At 37.2% G+C, this 14933-nt stretch overlaps 1 long non-coding RNA gene across 1 annotated transcript in view; it reads right to left on the bottom strand.

The window, feature by feature from the left end:
• Window positions 1–5753: 5753 nt before the first annotated feature.
• The window catches only part of LOC311582823, a 58898-nt gene continuing 49718 nt past the window's right edge, over window positions 5754–14933 (bottom strand). Inside the window, exons 3-4 of the long non-coding RNA XR_014774257.1 lie at window positions 8002–8258; window positions 5754–6293 (exon numbers count right to left, since the gene is read on the bottom strand). This is a non-coding gene — a long non-coding RNA (uncharacterized lncRNA). The remainder of the gene's footprint in view (window positions 6294–8001; window positions 8259–14933) is intronic.

The raw sequence follows: 14933 nt of genomic DNA on the forward strand, positions 1-14933 counted from the left end.
ACACCTAGCTCTTTATGGATGTAGGAAATACTGGCTGTAACCTCAAAGGTCAATTAGCATTTTATGAACAGTTAACACATTTACAACTTTTTCATTTGTCTTTTTCCACACATCCTGATAAAAAGGTGAGGCTTTTAATGGTGATCACGTAGTGTTTGGATGGCTCTGTTTAGAAGATATGGTAGAAAATCTGAAATCTCTTCCAAGCTGAACACTTGCAAGGCTGACCCATTATTTCCAGCCACAGGGGGATAAAATGATGGTTTCCCTCATTTCTGAAGTGTGAAATGAGAGCTATGTCTTAGGCAGTGTTTAGATTTCTAACCATGTGAAGGATAGCAAGTGTTCTTCTTCTAACGCAAAATGAGAACTCCTTGTGTTTTCAGACTACTCAGCCCTGAGAAAAAGACAGAAAAACAACATTTTCCCCCAGGTTGTGGGCCATTTATTTATTTGTTTGTTTACTTTCTCTCTTCTGTTTTGATTTTCAAGGGCTAGCATGTAAACCACTTAAGAAAATCACAAACACCTTTCTCTGTATATTTCTAAGCCTTTAAACCACTGAGGCAAACTCCAGTGAAAAGGTGATAGCACGTTCTGCTTCATATCAACAACGAAACTGTGGTGGCAGCAACACTGGGTGTGGAGCCATTTTTCACAAGATCCAAGCAATAATTGCTGAGTGAATTTTCTTAGGTGAAAGATAATCTTCCATAAATGTAAAAGTATACTTTTTCACCACACCCTTTTGTTTCTTTGAATTATGTGCCCCCTTTTTGGCTGGTGCTGATTGTGATTGGAGATATGGCTCAGAGCTTAAGAGCAGTGGCTACTCTTGTAGAGGTCCCAGGCTTGGGTTACAGCATCAACATCTCAGCTCAAAATATTCTGTAACTCCATTTCTATGCCAACTGAGCCCTTTTCTGGTTCTTGTGTGTACTAGGCAAACACCATTGTAAAGGTTTGTGATCATAACATGAATGACTTTTGATATAAAAGGAAGCAGGTGACACATTATGGGTATAGATAGTTTCTGACATTCTGGAGACAGTCATCTCCCTTCACCTAGCTCTTACTATGTTTACTGAATGGTCATGCCTGAAAACTATGCAGAAAAGTAACATGATTTCTGAGAAGACTGTATTTCTGTGGGTATGGACCCACAATGTGACTTAATCGTAATCTCAAAAATAATTTACAAAGGAAGCAGAGAGAAAACTTAAAGGCCTCAAGCTGCTGAGAAAACTAGGAAAGAGCCAAGAGGAAAGCCACTAGACACATCTGATGAATTTCTCCCTGTAAAAATACACTTTCTTACATGACTAATGGCCTCTGGAGTATTTGATCTCCACAAATCCAGTAATGTTTATTCTTATGCAGATGAATACTTAACATTCTATAATTTTTAACATCTAGCATTTACTTGAAAAATATATACAGTTTCCAACTCTGTATTCCTGCCCTATGTAAACTAATGTTAGAGGAAGCATGGTCTGGCATTAGATCAACTTATGTCTGTGAATACAATAGCTCAGAGTTCCCTGAAGAACAATGCTTCGAATATTTCTAAGAACATTATTGGCTGGACAAGGAAACCCAGTTGCTGAAAAGAGTCCCAAGAGCAGGAAAAAGAGTCAGAGACCAACTGGCTCCCACTGTATAGAATCACACGGACTCACCAAGCTGGCAGTCATAATTCACACCCAGAGCACCTTGTGCAAACACATGCAGACGCCATGTTGCCACTTTAGTCTTTGTGAGCCTCTGTGAGCCTTGCGTAGTTGATTCAGTGGGTCATGTTCCCCTGGTATCTTCCACCTCCTCTGACTTCTACAGTCTTTGCTCCCTCTCTTCCACCTGGTTCCCTGAGTTCTGAGGTGCGGGAACCTAATGGAGACCTCCCATTTAGATCTCATTCTGCATAATGGCATAATTTCTGGTGGTAGGCCTCTGCATTTGCTCGTGTGTGTGTGTGTGTGTGTGTGTGTGTGTCTGTGTGTGTGTCTGTGTGTGTGTACCAATTGTGTTTTTTTTCTACGCTAGGTTTCTGAGTTATCTTGTCTCGGGTTCCTTGCCATCCAGGTAGTGTAGGGCATGGGATCCCTTTTAGGCCTCAAGTAAAACATGGGTTGGCGACTCCCACAGTTCTGCACCACCATTGCCCCCACACACGTTTCAGGCAGGACATATTGTAGATTAAGGGTTTCATAGGTGGATTGGTGACCAGGCTTCCCTTTCTGTAGCCTGCAGTGTACCCCTATGACCCAAGGAACATTCTTACAATGCCTTTAAATCTATAAAACATAGATTATCTATATACAATATATAAATATATATTAATTTACTCTTCCTAAACAAGCAGTCAATTTATCTTTCCTTTCCCTTAAAATAATTCAGTGTTACAGCAAATTTACAAATAAAGCTTGACCTCAAAAATTGCCAGTAAGGATTTTCTACAAGATCTATGGTGATGCGTGATATGTATTTTCACCTGTTCATTTCTTTTTTCCCATAGGATTTTGACAATGGCAGTCTTTGGCACATCTGATTTTTCTGGATTATGCTTATTTATTCCTTACATGTTTAAATTTTGATTATTTTTTGGAGGGAGGCTAAATCAAATTCTAATTCACAATCTTTGCATTAAATTCACCTTACATAATCTCACTTTTCTGATGGTGCTGTGATGGTGCTGACCTCCTCTGGGTATTTGCTTCTTTAAACACAGTACAATAGTTTTCCATAAAGCAGAGCATGCATACATGCCTTATTTCCCTCTCTCTCAACACATGTTCTCAGAGGTTCACATCAAAATGTGTTACTGTCTCTAACATAGCAGGACCATTTGCTTAGCCCTTCCAAAGTAGACACACACACACACACACACACACACACACACACACACACACACACACACAAAATTAAAATAATTTAAAATAAATATGTATATATTTAAATAACAAGGAGAGATTACAGTAAACCTAAGGAAATAGTCAAGAATGAATTCCTTGCTATTTCTAGACTCACACAGAAGATGTGAACAGAAAATAGAAAGTGGAATTTTTCTTTCATTAACATAATAAAATTTCATAATAGCCTCCAAATATTATAGATGATTTATTAATATAGAATAGGCAATCACTTTTTAAGGAACAACTACGTTTCCTCTTCACTTCTATCCACAGTATGACTTTCATAAAGAGTTTACATTTATGAAATTATTTGAACACTTGGATATTTTAGAAAGAAACCTTGCACAATTTTGCATTTGGGAATATATTAACATCTTTAAAATTCTCACAGGCATATGATAATACTAAGCTGTTAGCATTACATTCATCTAAACCACAATCCTTGGCAAATTCTGGAAATCCCTAATTTTGAGAAGTGCTATGACCAATTTCAGTTGCATATTTCATTGCCCACAGCTTTCCCGAGGAAGGGAACACAGTGACTCCACATACCCAGGGTATCTTGAAGTAATTCACATTCACAAACTAGCCCTGCAGAGAATATTAGAAGAGTTTTAGAATAAGAAAAAATAATGAGCTTATCTAATAGACTATGCAAATAAAACAAAGGGCACCATATTAACTGAAACACAAAATACAAATAAGAACACAGACAAGACACAAAACAAAATAACACCAATGAAGGCACTTCTTTCAATAATAACTTTTAGTATTAATTACTTTAACTTCCTCATTCAAGGTTTGTGGTTACAGTCTGTATAGAGATAATTTGATAGTGGGGTAAATGTGATAACATGCTTTTTGGAACTCTTTTGATTGACCTAAGCAATAACTTTAATGAATCATTCTTGTGCAAATTCCTTAATCTTTTCCTAAATATATTCTTAAATGAATTGAACTCCACAATTATAAGAAGCCATTGTTATTTCTACAAACTTTGATAAAAATACATCTCCATGAGCAATGAAGCAATGATATCTTAACAATAATACATTCTAGTGGGTCTCTAGATGAGAGAAGCATGGGAGAATGGCAAAGTAGAAGGATCCAGAGGGTCTTAGAAGCCTACAAGTAGAACATTATGATAGGCAGATTTGGGCACAGGGGTCCCGCTCAAACTAAGGCACCAGCCAAGGACAATACAGGCGGTAAACCTTAAGGCCCTACCCAGATCTAGCCAATGGACAGAACACTCTCCACAGTAGAGTGGAGAGTGGGATATGACTTTCTCACATACTCTGGTGCCTCACCTTTGACCATGTCCCCTGGAGGGGGAGACCTGGGGGCACTCAGAGGAAGAACAGCAGGTTACCAAGAAGAGACTTGATACCCTATGAACATATACAGGGAGAGGTAATCCCCCTCAGGAGCAGTCATAGGGGAAGGGAATAAGGGGAAAATGGGAGGGAGGGAAGAATGGGAGGATACAAGGGATGGGATAACCATTGAGATGTAACAAGAATAAATTAATAAAGGAGAAAAAATAAAAAAATAAAAAATAAATAAAAAACAATAATATATCTCAAAGTCTTACAACACTTTGCTACGTGATGCAGCCATATAGCTTCATATGGGAAGATGGTGGTTTGCACGGCCATTGTCCGTCCCTCGAAAGCCTTTCCACAAACAACAGTGCACAGCCACTGTCGGTGCTGTCCTCGCTACACATACTCTATTTTGCAGGAAAATTAGAAGACGTTTTTGAACTTGTAAACTTTGAAAGAAACAAATTACTCATGCTTAGCTTATCTACTCTTTCCTGCTGAAACGCTTCACCATGCATATTTATCAAATTAGAAAATTGTTCCTATTCTGCATTTGATTATCAGGGGCAGTGTGATTTTAATAGTTTCAGTTATTAGATGGTGAGTTAGATATGGTCACAGGGTATAACCTGGACGTTATTAGTATAGGAGGAGCAAGAAGCAGACCAGGAAAGTGTGCAGATGGGTGTAGGGAAGAAGCGGGCTGTGAAGCGGAATAAGAGGGAGAGGAGTAGGGAGGAGATGGAAGACAGCAGAGAATTAAAAAGAGGAAAAGAAGTGCAGAGAAATGGGAGTAGGAAAAATAGAAGAAAAGACAAGATCCTTTTAAGATATACATTTCTGTTCTCTTAAAAAGAAAAACCTATACTTGCCTTTTTGGTGGAATGAGTATTAATAGCATCTAATTTTTTTTTCTTTATCACTCCTAATGTGCTGCACAAATCTATGGAAATGGGGGTATCTTAACCGTTATGAATCTGATATCAGAGTTTCATGGTTTTCCATGGTAAGATTTCATGGATTTTAATAACACGAGCCTCATTTTTATCAAATTTGAAGTGTTATAAATGTATCCATGGTAATCTGATATTCTCATTGGCAGAGATTAATAAAATGTGATTAATAAAAGCAAGATATATTTTTCTCTTTGACATTTGAGATGATGGTGTCTCTGAAACCTTAATGGATTATGCCAAGGTTATGAGGCAGAGAAATCTTCCAGGATTATTTGAAGCCATGTTTGTGTTAATGCAGGGATAGCTCTCTTTCTACTGTACTGGGCTGCCTGTTAGGAGAGACTGTATATTATAACTTGGCGAAATAATAAAAGGATAGTGAGGAATATCTCATTACTGAATATTCTTTTATTATTCAGTGACTGTTCTTTTATTACATAGTTAATTTTTAATATATATTCATGTGTAAACAAGGTTTTTTAAGAAGATAACCTTGCCGAGAATAAATTTTACATTTTAAAGCATTTGAAAGGCTCTAAAATAGACCATAAGATAAACAATAATTTTTAGTGTGTACAACAATGATAAATCTTATCTACTGAGTAATATGAAGCCTGCTTGAAAATGGAGCAGAGGGATTAGATGTATTTCCTAAGATTCATTTCTTCTCTGAAGCCAGGCTGTTATTACTGGTCAAGCTGCCCTATCTATCTTTTAAGATTCATTATTTTACATTGCAAAATAGATCGCATGATAGGCTGTGCCTACAGAACAGAGTTTGATATAGTTTAAGAAGCAGCTGTATGCCATTCTCGTGATAAGCACAGAAAATAAAGCAGGAGATGTGATGCAATAGAATATTCAGCAATTCCTGAAGTTGTGGCCAAGATCAAGAGAGAGATAGGCAATCCTGAAGCTAGGATGTCTGGGATGGCTTTATAGACTGAAAATGTGGCTTTTCCATATTTTCTGTGTTAATGAATTTGAACTCTGTTGTCTGACCCACATAGTGCAAGCTTCAGCTGGTTAGTCCATGATTTTTTTGCTCGGATTTAATGAATGAAGTTCTAAGTGGTGGTCCAGAAAGGCACAAACATTCCCTGCATGAAAGAAGCAGCAAGATTATTAGGATGTAAATCTTTCTTTTTTTCTGTAGTGCTGGAGAAAGACAGATACAATTCTACTGTATACAACTGCCTGTGCAGTCATTTTGTTAACTGTTACTTTGATAGCTTCTGTGATGACCAACCTAATTCTTTGATTATTATTGGCTATAACATACAAATTCTTATTCCTGACACATGTTTTTATATAATGTTACTCATATTTGTTTTCTGGGCTGACCATCTGGTATGTGATAACCAGTTTGTGTGCTCTTCTCTATAGAATATTATTTATCCCATTCTCACATTCCTTACTTGTGTATCAGTCTTTTTGTATGGTTGGGCCTCATTTTAAGACAAGGAACTTCAAAAAGCCAGACACATCAATAACTGGGGATAATCATGTACTCTAAGTAGTTTAATGTGCAGAACAGAGAATTCACTAATGGATGAAATGAATATGTGATACCACAATGTATCTAACATTATATATGATGGGAAATAAATCTTCAAGTGAAAAACAACTATTTAATATTTAAGAACTCCCATGACAACAGACAGAAAAGTGTCAGTCAGGTCTGGAAAGTTTTTGAAGGTGCTCTGTGTTCTGAAGTAGCAAATGTTGACATGATTTAATTCTTTATGTAAAAATAAACAGACACACGTCTCATGAATATGCAAGTTTGGCTTTCACCATTAATAAATGAAAAAATCTTTAACAAACAATAGCTATTAAATGGTTTTTATGATTTATTATCTGTAAATGTTTGATTTGTTTATCTATTTTATGTGCCTGGAAGCATCTCTTGAATGTAAAAGTGTTCATGAGTGGCAAAGGATTAGAATGTTCTGTTTTCATACATTTCAATATAAGGAAAATACGGGAACAAATGCCTCTGTAGCATTTACTCAATGCCCTTTGTAATTGAAAAATAGTTGTATTTGAATTGAACTTCATAACCATGGGACAATAGATTTAATTATGCTCTACCTCATCTGAGAACTGGGCTTTCTATGTCAGTAAGCACAAATAAATTCTAGGCACAGAGAATCAAGTCTTTCAGTAGCTCGCATGTCTCCTTGCTGTCTGACAAACAAAGAAAATGTCCGTTATAAAAACCATTCCTCACTTCAAACAAGCTGTAGCATTTTGTCCTCACCACATCACCAAGGCAGAGCTTGTATAGGTTACAGTAATCAATCAAAGTCCCTGTTAAAAAGTTATCTCTATTTTAACTACTCTAGAAATTCTCATTTGGGGATTCAATTCACTGAGCCATATCAATCCATACTAATGCAGACATCGTGACCTTTATCTTTATTTTCCTCTTTCAAAAAATGCAACAGAAACATAAATAAAAGAGAAAACAATTCCCATCAAGTGAACTGTCATTCTTCTTTTTTTTTTGTCATTGTTGACTCGTGTGTGTGTGTGTGTGTGTGTGTGTGTGTGTGTGTGTGTGTGCGTGCGTGCGTGCAATGCAATTGCCAGCACTAGCCTGAGAAACCATAAAGTCACTTTCAGCCTTTGGCTGTTGTTATGTGACAATATCTTTTTTGTGGGGAGAGACACAAAACATCTGTGTTCTCAACCCAGATATGGAGCCTATGAGAGGCCAAAGTATGAACACCAATAAAGTCTGATTGGTGAACCAGTGAATTTTATTGGCATTACTTACTAGAATATGAGTGAGTAAATACTTACAGGAGCAAAAATGACTCAAAGACAGCCATCAACAGAGTCCACCCCATATGACGAAGCTAGGAAGCTGGATCACACTGAACAGCATGTAGGCAGCACAACAGGTTGAAGGAGGCCCTTTCTCAGTGACTTCATTTATCTTAACCTCTTCCAGGCAGCTAGGCTGGTTTCTGCTTCTTCCTGGCAGCTGGTCTGGTTTCAGAGTCTTCTTTAGAGATTAGTGCCTCTGATTGTGCCCTTAACAGTGTTCATTGTTTACTCTAGAGAGAGAAACATACTGAATTGCATCAGTTTCAGGGACTTCCTGAAACCTTTCAATATCAGGGGAAGCTGCTATGGAACAGCTGTGTGGCAGATGTAGTAGAATGAAGCCCTGCTCCTCCTGAGAGGAATGAAGTTCTCATATCAAGGCTGTGGATGGTAGAGCAACAAGGTGAAGGTTGTAGAAACTGTTTCCTCCCAGCTTGATACCTCCTAAGAACTGACCCAAAGCACCTCACCACAGATATATTATTTTAGAATTCCAGTGATTACATATACAGAAGTCAACTTGACCTCAATATTAGAATAGCCAGAGGGCCATGCTTGCTTTTAAGGTTGAGAGCCTTGTAGCCTTTATATAAGTATTCATCTTTCCTCTCTCCTCTTGTTTGTACTTCTCTGGACATATGCTAATTCTGAGAAGATGAGTGTCTTCATAAGCTTAGAAAACTGACGTAAGATGAATATCATGAGCAAACTCCATAGATCATATTTGAAAAATAAAGGAGTTCTCCCTTAAGGAAGCATTGCTCTTGTTATGGCAGGCTTATTTCACATTATGTAAGGTACCCCAAATTTATTCATGTAGTCTCAACTGGAAGACTTTTCCTCAACTTAGCCACTGTATAAAACTCTATTGTGGTATTAAATCACAACATAGATCGAAACATTAAGAATCTTTTATGTCTCAGCTACTGTAAACCATGTTTCTATCCATATGGTAGCCCCAACATTGGTTTACAATAGTACTTACTTACAAATTTTTGTGAATGCTATTTCAAAAATGAAATGATGAGTTCTATATTGGTTCTATTTTTTTTTTTCATTTCAGGCATCTCTTTGCTATTTCTCCTCATAATATCTGCACCACTTTACACTCACAAACTACAGAATCCATTCTTTGAACTTCTTCACATCTTTTCCACTTCTAATCTCTTGTTATTTTATAATAGTCATTACGGCAGGTGTAGAGTGATGCTATTTATTTTTTGTATCTATTGAGAGGATGTCTATGTAGCTGGAACTTTTATCACTCTGCCATACCCTTCTATGCCTGAGCCACTAAGGCACTAAAGCTATGTCTACTGTGCAGCTTTTGCAGATCCTTCTCACAGTTTAAGTAAGACACGGAGACTTCTATACAGTTATGAACATATACAGGGGGAGGTAATCCCCCTCAGGAACAGTCATAGGGGAGGGGAATAAGGGGAAAATGTGAGGGAGGGAAGAATGGGAGGATACAAGGGATGGGATAACCACTGAGATGTAACAAGAATAAATTAATAAAGGAGAAAAAAATGAAAAAAATAATAAAGCTTTGGCCTTTGGCTGGGGCTGTCTCCCAGCTAGATGTCTAAACTTAGCCTGACTTCTCGACCCATCCAGAAAAGTCTGTCCACATGGTCCTTCTTCATCGCTTCCTTCTAGCTCAACCCATCCAGAAAAGTCTGTCCACATGGTCCTTCCTCATCACTTGCTTCTAGCTCCACACATCTCTCTCCTGCTCTCTTCTGTGTCTGTGCAAGTCTTCCAGTGAACAATTGAAAATACAGGAACACATCTTCTCAATGTGAGAGAAGATTGTCCCAACATATATTTCACTGTATTTTGATTGATATTCCCATCTGAGTTGCAAGAAAATTTTGCTAATTTATCTAAAGCTCACTAACTTGCCTTCTGTGAGAAATTCAGTGCAAATCTTTATGTAGTTTTGTTGAGTTTAAGTTTCTGTTACTGAGATGTTACATATCTTGGAATTTAACCCCTTCTCAGATATATGACTTGGAAATTTTTCTACCATCATCTTCCAATGAATGATGTTTCATTTTATCAAGAGTTTTTTATTTACAGACGTTGTTAAGTTTGACCTCTTTATATCTATCATGAGTTACATTAGGGAATTAGTTTCTGCATTCATTATATTAAGTTTACTGAAGTACAATAAGAGCATTTGCCTACAAGTGTTGACTGACTATAGTTGTCTAAAAATATGAAAAGCAATTATCTAGCCTAGAAACTTTGTTCTCCATGGGTGTCTTAAAAGTACAAAATATATATTTTGTCCTAAGTTGTGTATTATGTATTTTCTGTAGATAGTTGAATATGATTTATATATACTTTTTATCACAGGTATTAGATTTGTAGGGTAAAGTGTTATCAATGAGTTAGGATTAAAACAACTGACTAAAATCTTCATGATAACAGTATAAAATTTATCATTCTAAAATTATGTCCTAGTTTTTAAATAATATTTGTTCTTAGTAAATAATAACGCATCATTTTATTTGTTTTATAACTATCTGAAAAAGCCAACATGTAAAATTGCTTCTTATAAAACAGGTTTTCAAACTCAGTCTAAATTAATAAAAAAATGTACAAAGCAGACTTATGCCTCAGGAGGATAAACACATTTATGTGGTTGACATACTTAACTACTAACATTAGTTTTTTAATCTGATTGATGAAGTTCTTGTTTCAAAGTACCTCCTTTAATATGATTTCAAACTCCTCCAAGATGTCATCTTTCTAAATACCTCTAACTGCAGTTCGAATGTGAATTTGAATTTGAACTCTGAGGCTTGATTGTCATGCATGCCAAGTGCAGACAAAATGATAATCATTCAACCATTTATTTCACTTTATTACCATGTTAATTCAATTCATTCAACATTTGTTGAGTGTCCATTATGGGGCTGTCATTATGCCAAGTACTTATAACAAAATTTGTGTGAGCTATCAATGTTTTAAATTTGTTTAACAAGCAACAATAATCATATTTCAATTTTATATAGCCCATTATTTTTGTAGCTATAATCTATCATTTTTAAAAAAGAAAAGTGTACAAAAGTGATTGTTGTCACCTATGTATAATTTATGGCCTTGAAATAATGATAATGATTACTGGGTTTCTATTACACTTCCATTCTGAAGTTTCTAGGGATGTCTTACTCATGCTGCCCCTTTAATTCTAAGGTCTAAGAAAGTTTGGATCAGTAGAAATGAGAATGATAAAAAAAAAATCTAATATTTTAAAGGTACTTTACATCTGTTCTTAAGGATTAGTGACAAATTGATCATAGTTTCAGCCCTTACATAGAGGATACAAACACTGCACACACACACACACACGCACACACACGCACACACACGCACACACATGCACACACACGCACACACACACACGCACACACACACACACACGCACACACACACACACACACGCACACACACGCACACACACGCACACACACACACACACACGCACGCACACACACACACACACACACACATGGCGGTGTGAGGTGGTGGTAGCAGAGGAGGAGGGGGATAAAGAGAAGGAGGGAAGGAGGACTGGAGGTTATAAACATCAAGACAACAGAGATATCTAAAATGTAGGCATCACCACCTAAACGAGTGATGTTCTTTCCAAGTTGATATCCTTATGGAACAGTGATATACTATAAAACTATCTATAGTGATGGAACTTTACAAAGAAGAACATAAACTTTTAAGTCATATTCATGGAAATTTCATGTACTTTTGTGACTGTTGCTAATTATAAGAGCTGTAGCAGTAATGAATGTATCCAAGCATAAGCCTCCGACATCCTTCAGAGTCCATCTTACAAGTCGGGGTTAGCTCAATGTAAATGTCGGTCTTGTAAGGATAAGGACACTCAGAAACCATCTAAACATCTATATAAATATCCCCAGTGCTGGTAGGACATAGACTGGCTGTAAGGCAAGGCTAAAGTAATTGTAGGCTCCAAGCCATTGAGAGACTTGTCAGAAATGGAAAACCACAACTTGTTTCCCTTTTGTTTTCATTATTTTTATTGAAATATGATTATATCACTTTCCGTGCTTATCCCTCTTTTACCCCTGCCATACCTGCCATTCTCAACTATATAAAAAAAATGCATAAATCAAGAGCCTGAGCAGCTGAGCGCCAATGGAAACATCTATATCCAGGCTCCTGCATCTATGACTCAGGTAACATAGGGAAAGAAGAGCCAGAAAGATTGTGAGTCAGATTATAGAGAAGTCTTCCTGGAAAGAGTCAGTCCTTCCTAGGAATGGCTATAAAATAAGACTGGAACAATATTAATAAGTGTATTAACATAGAAGGCAAATTTTCACAGGTCCCACCCTCTGTAAACAGCATGTCTAAAGACGACATTTGAGGTTGTTCTCAGTCTCCACATGTGTGAACAAGGACTCCCATATTTAGCGCGCGCACACACACACACACACACACACACACACACACACACACACACACACAAATATTCTGTCTCATACTAAGCTCAGACTCTGTTATTTAGGCAGCTAGACCAAGGATGATTCTGTGCCCTTTGCTGTGTCTCCATTACACCTAACCTAACAATCTCCCATTTACAAATACTTTACATTTGGTCCTCTCTATGTGACTGGAAAGAAAAAGTGCGATTTTTAATAACACTGCTTTTGGAACGTCTCATGTGAGGTTGATTCCTGTGGGCTAACCTTAAATTACTTTCAAACCTCCTAACCCACCCCATGGCCGTCATCATGATTCAGTAGTTCCTGCTGTCACTTCTTATAAGCTGAACACACAAAGCAGAATTTCTGGTGGAGAAGTCAGGCAACCACTCTTTTGATAGTTCAAAATTGGGCGACTCCAGAATTTGTCCTTTGTGGGATAAAGGAATGCTAATCCGCCCACATTGCAAAATTCAAAGGCAAAGGACTTCTAAGCAGTAGGAAGACTTTATCTCTCCCTCTCTGTCTCTCTTTCTATCTCTGTGTCTCTGTCTCTGTCTCTGTTTCTGTCTCTGTCTCTCTCTCTCTCTCTCTCTCTCTCTCTCTCTCTCTCTCTCTCTCTCTCTCTCTCTCTCTCTCCTTTCTTTTTTCACTTTAAACCATATTCATAGACAGCTTTTACTGAGTGGTCTATAATACAGACAGGTTTTTTTTTTTTTTTGAGACAGGGTTTCTCTGTGTAATCCTTGGCTGTGCTAGACTTGCATTATAGACCATCCTGACCTCAAATTCATGGTGATCCACCTGCCTCTGCCTAACCAAAGTGGGTGGTGAAAGTGAAATGCTTGTTTTTCCTCCAGTAGATCCCAATTTGCCTGCTACATATCATTGTTTCCTGCCACTTTCCTTGCCTGAACTGTCTTTCCTACATATTTAAGACATACTCATAATTTTTAAAGTACATATCAATATTAGTAATATCCTACTTATTACATCTACCTTGGTTTTCCCCTGGACCTATTGAATCTGTAAATTCAGATAGTGTTCATGTGTCTCTCATTTATGGCTGTAATTGATGCCCCAGATATCTTTGTGACCTGAATACCACATGCAATAGAGCCACAATGAAATAAGGCAGATACTACATACGAGGAATTCACAAAAGAAGTAAATGTGTGTGTGTGTGTGTGTGTGTGTGTGTGTGTGTGTATGAAAAATAGTAGAGTAGTGGAGAGAGGAAGAGAAGGAGAGTTGAAGAATGATTCACAAGGACTAGCTGAACACTAACTGACAATGTTATGCTTTCTGTACAACTCTGTACTAAGCATTAGTATAATGTAACCCATTGTAGAAAATAACAGGGATAGTGTTGACTGACCCTATGGAGAATTCTTAAGGAGATAGCACTCAATGCAGTTAGGTATCCTTGGAACAGGTGGTTTTTCTTTTGGCTGCTTTGGCCTCCCATGGCTCATAGATGTTTGCTAACAGCCCTAGGAATTACATAGTTGTTGGATAAGTTCTACTGAAAAAGCAATAACTTTTGCAAAACTTACTAAAAAACATCAGGGCTGACTTTGGCTTCTGGAGGTAATAGTTCAACTTAATAACCTAGGTAACATTTTCATATTTTTAAACTTACCTGATTTGTAAATTTTCAAGGCCATTTTCTACCCCCTCACATCAGTGTTCAGATCCAGAGAGGAAATGTGTGTTGAGGGACAAACAGCAAAGATTCATTTAAGCAATGCATTTGTGTTTTAATGCATTATATTGAGATTGAGTTCTGGTTTAAGTAAACCATATATCACTTTAGATGGAAGTGATGTATCCTCAGTTTGAGGATCTTCTGAGTAAGGAGATGTCTGCACATAACCAGTGTTCATGGCAGGAAGGATTTTCTATTGCATTTTCTCCCAGCCAGGGTCAACAAGCTTTGTCTATAAAATGTTCCTATTCATAAGCCTGCTAAATGACACTCCTAGTTAAGATTGCTGGAATGGTGATACTTCTCAGAAAAAAATAAATATTTTTTGGCAGTTATACGTCATATTGACAATGGCTCTTAGTGCAAGGACACATGGCCTCATCTTACCACTTATCAGTGTATTGGGGAGAAAATCGAGAAATGTCATTTTCTCCTTGTCATATCCAGAGTATTCTGTTTCTCCTTTGATTTAGTCTTCAATTTAGTTCTACATTTGTAAGCCTTGGTGTTCTATAAAATGTGTAGTAATCTCTTTCCATCCTTTGCTTATGGAAGACAGTCTCGGTTGGTAGCTAACAGGGCAGGACTAGGAATCAGAAAGGGTGATTTCCTGTCCAGGATCCAATCCTTAATTAAATGCTGTTAGATTCAGTTCCCTGATCTATAAAATTAAGTCATTTCAATGGGTTATTGTAAAGACCAAATACAGCACATAAACTACACAT

This window comes from Acomys minous, assembly GCF_964271855.1.
Source record: "Acomys minous genome assembly, chromosome: 14".
Lineage (NCBI taxonomy): Eukaryota > Metazoa > Chordata > Mammalia > Rodentia > Muridae > Acomys > Acomys minous.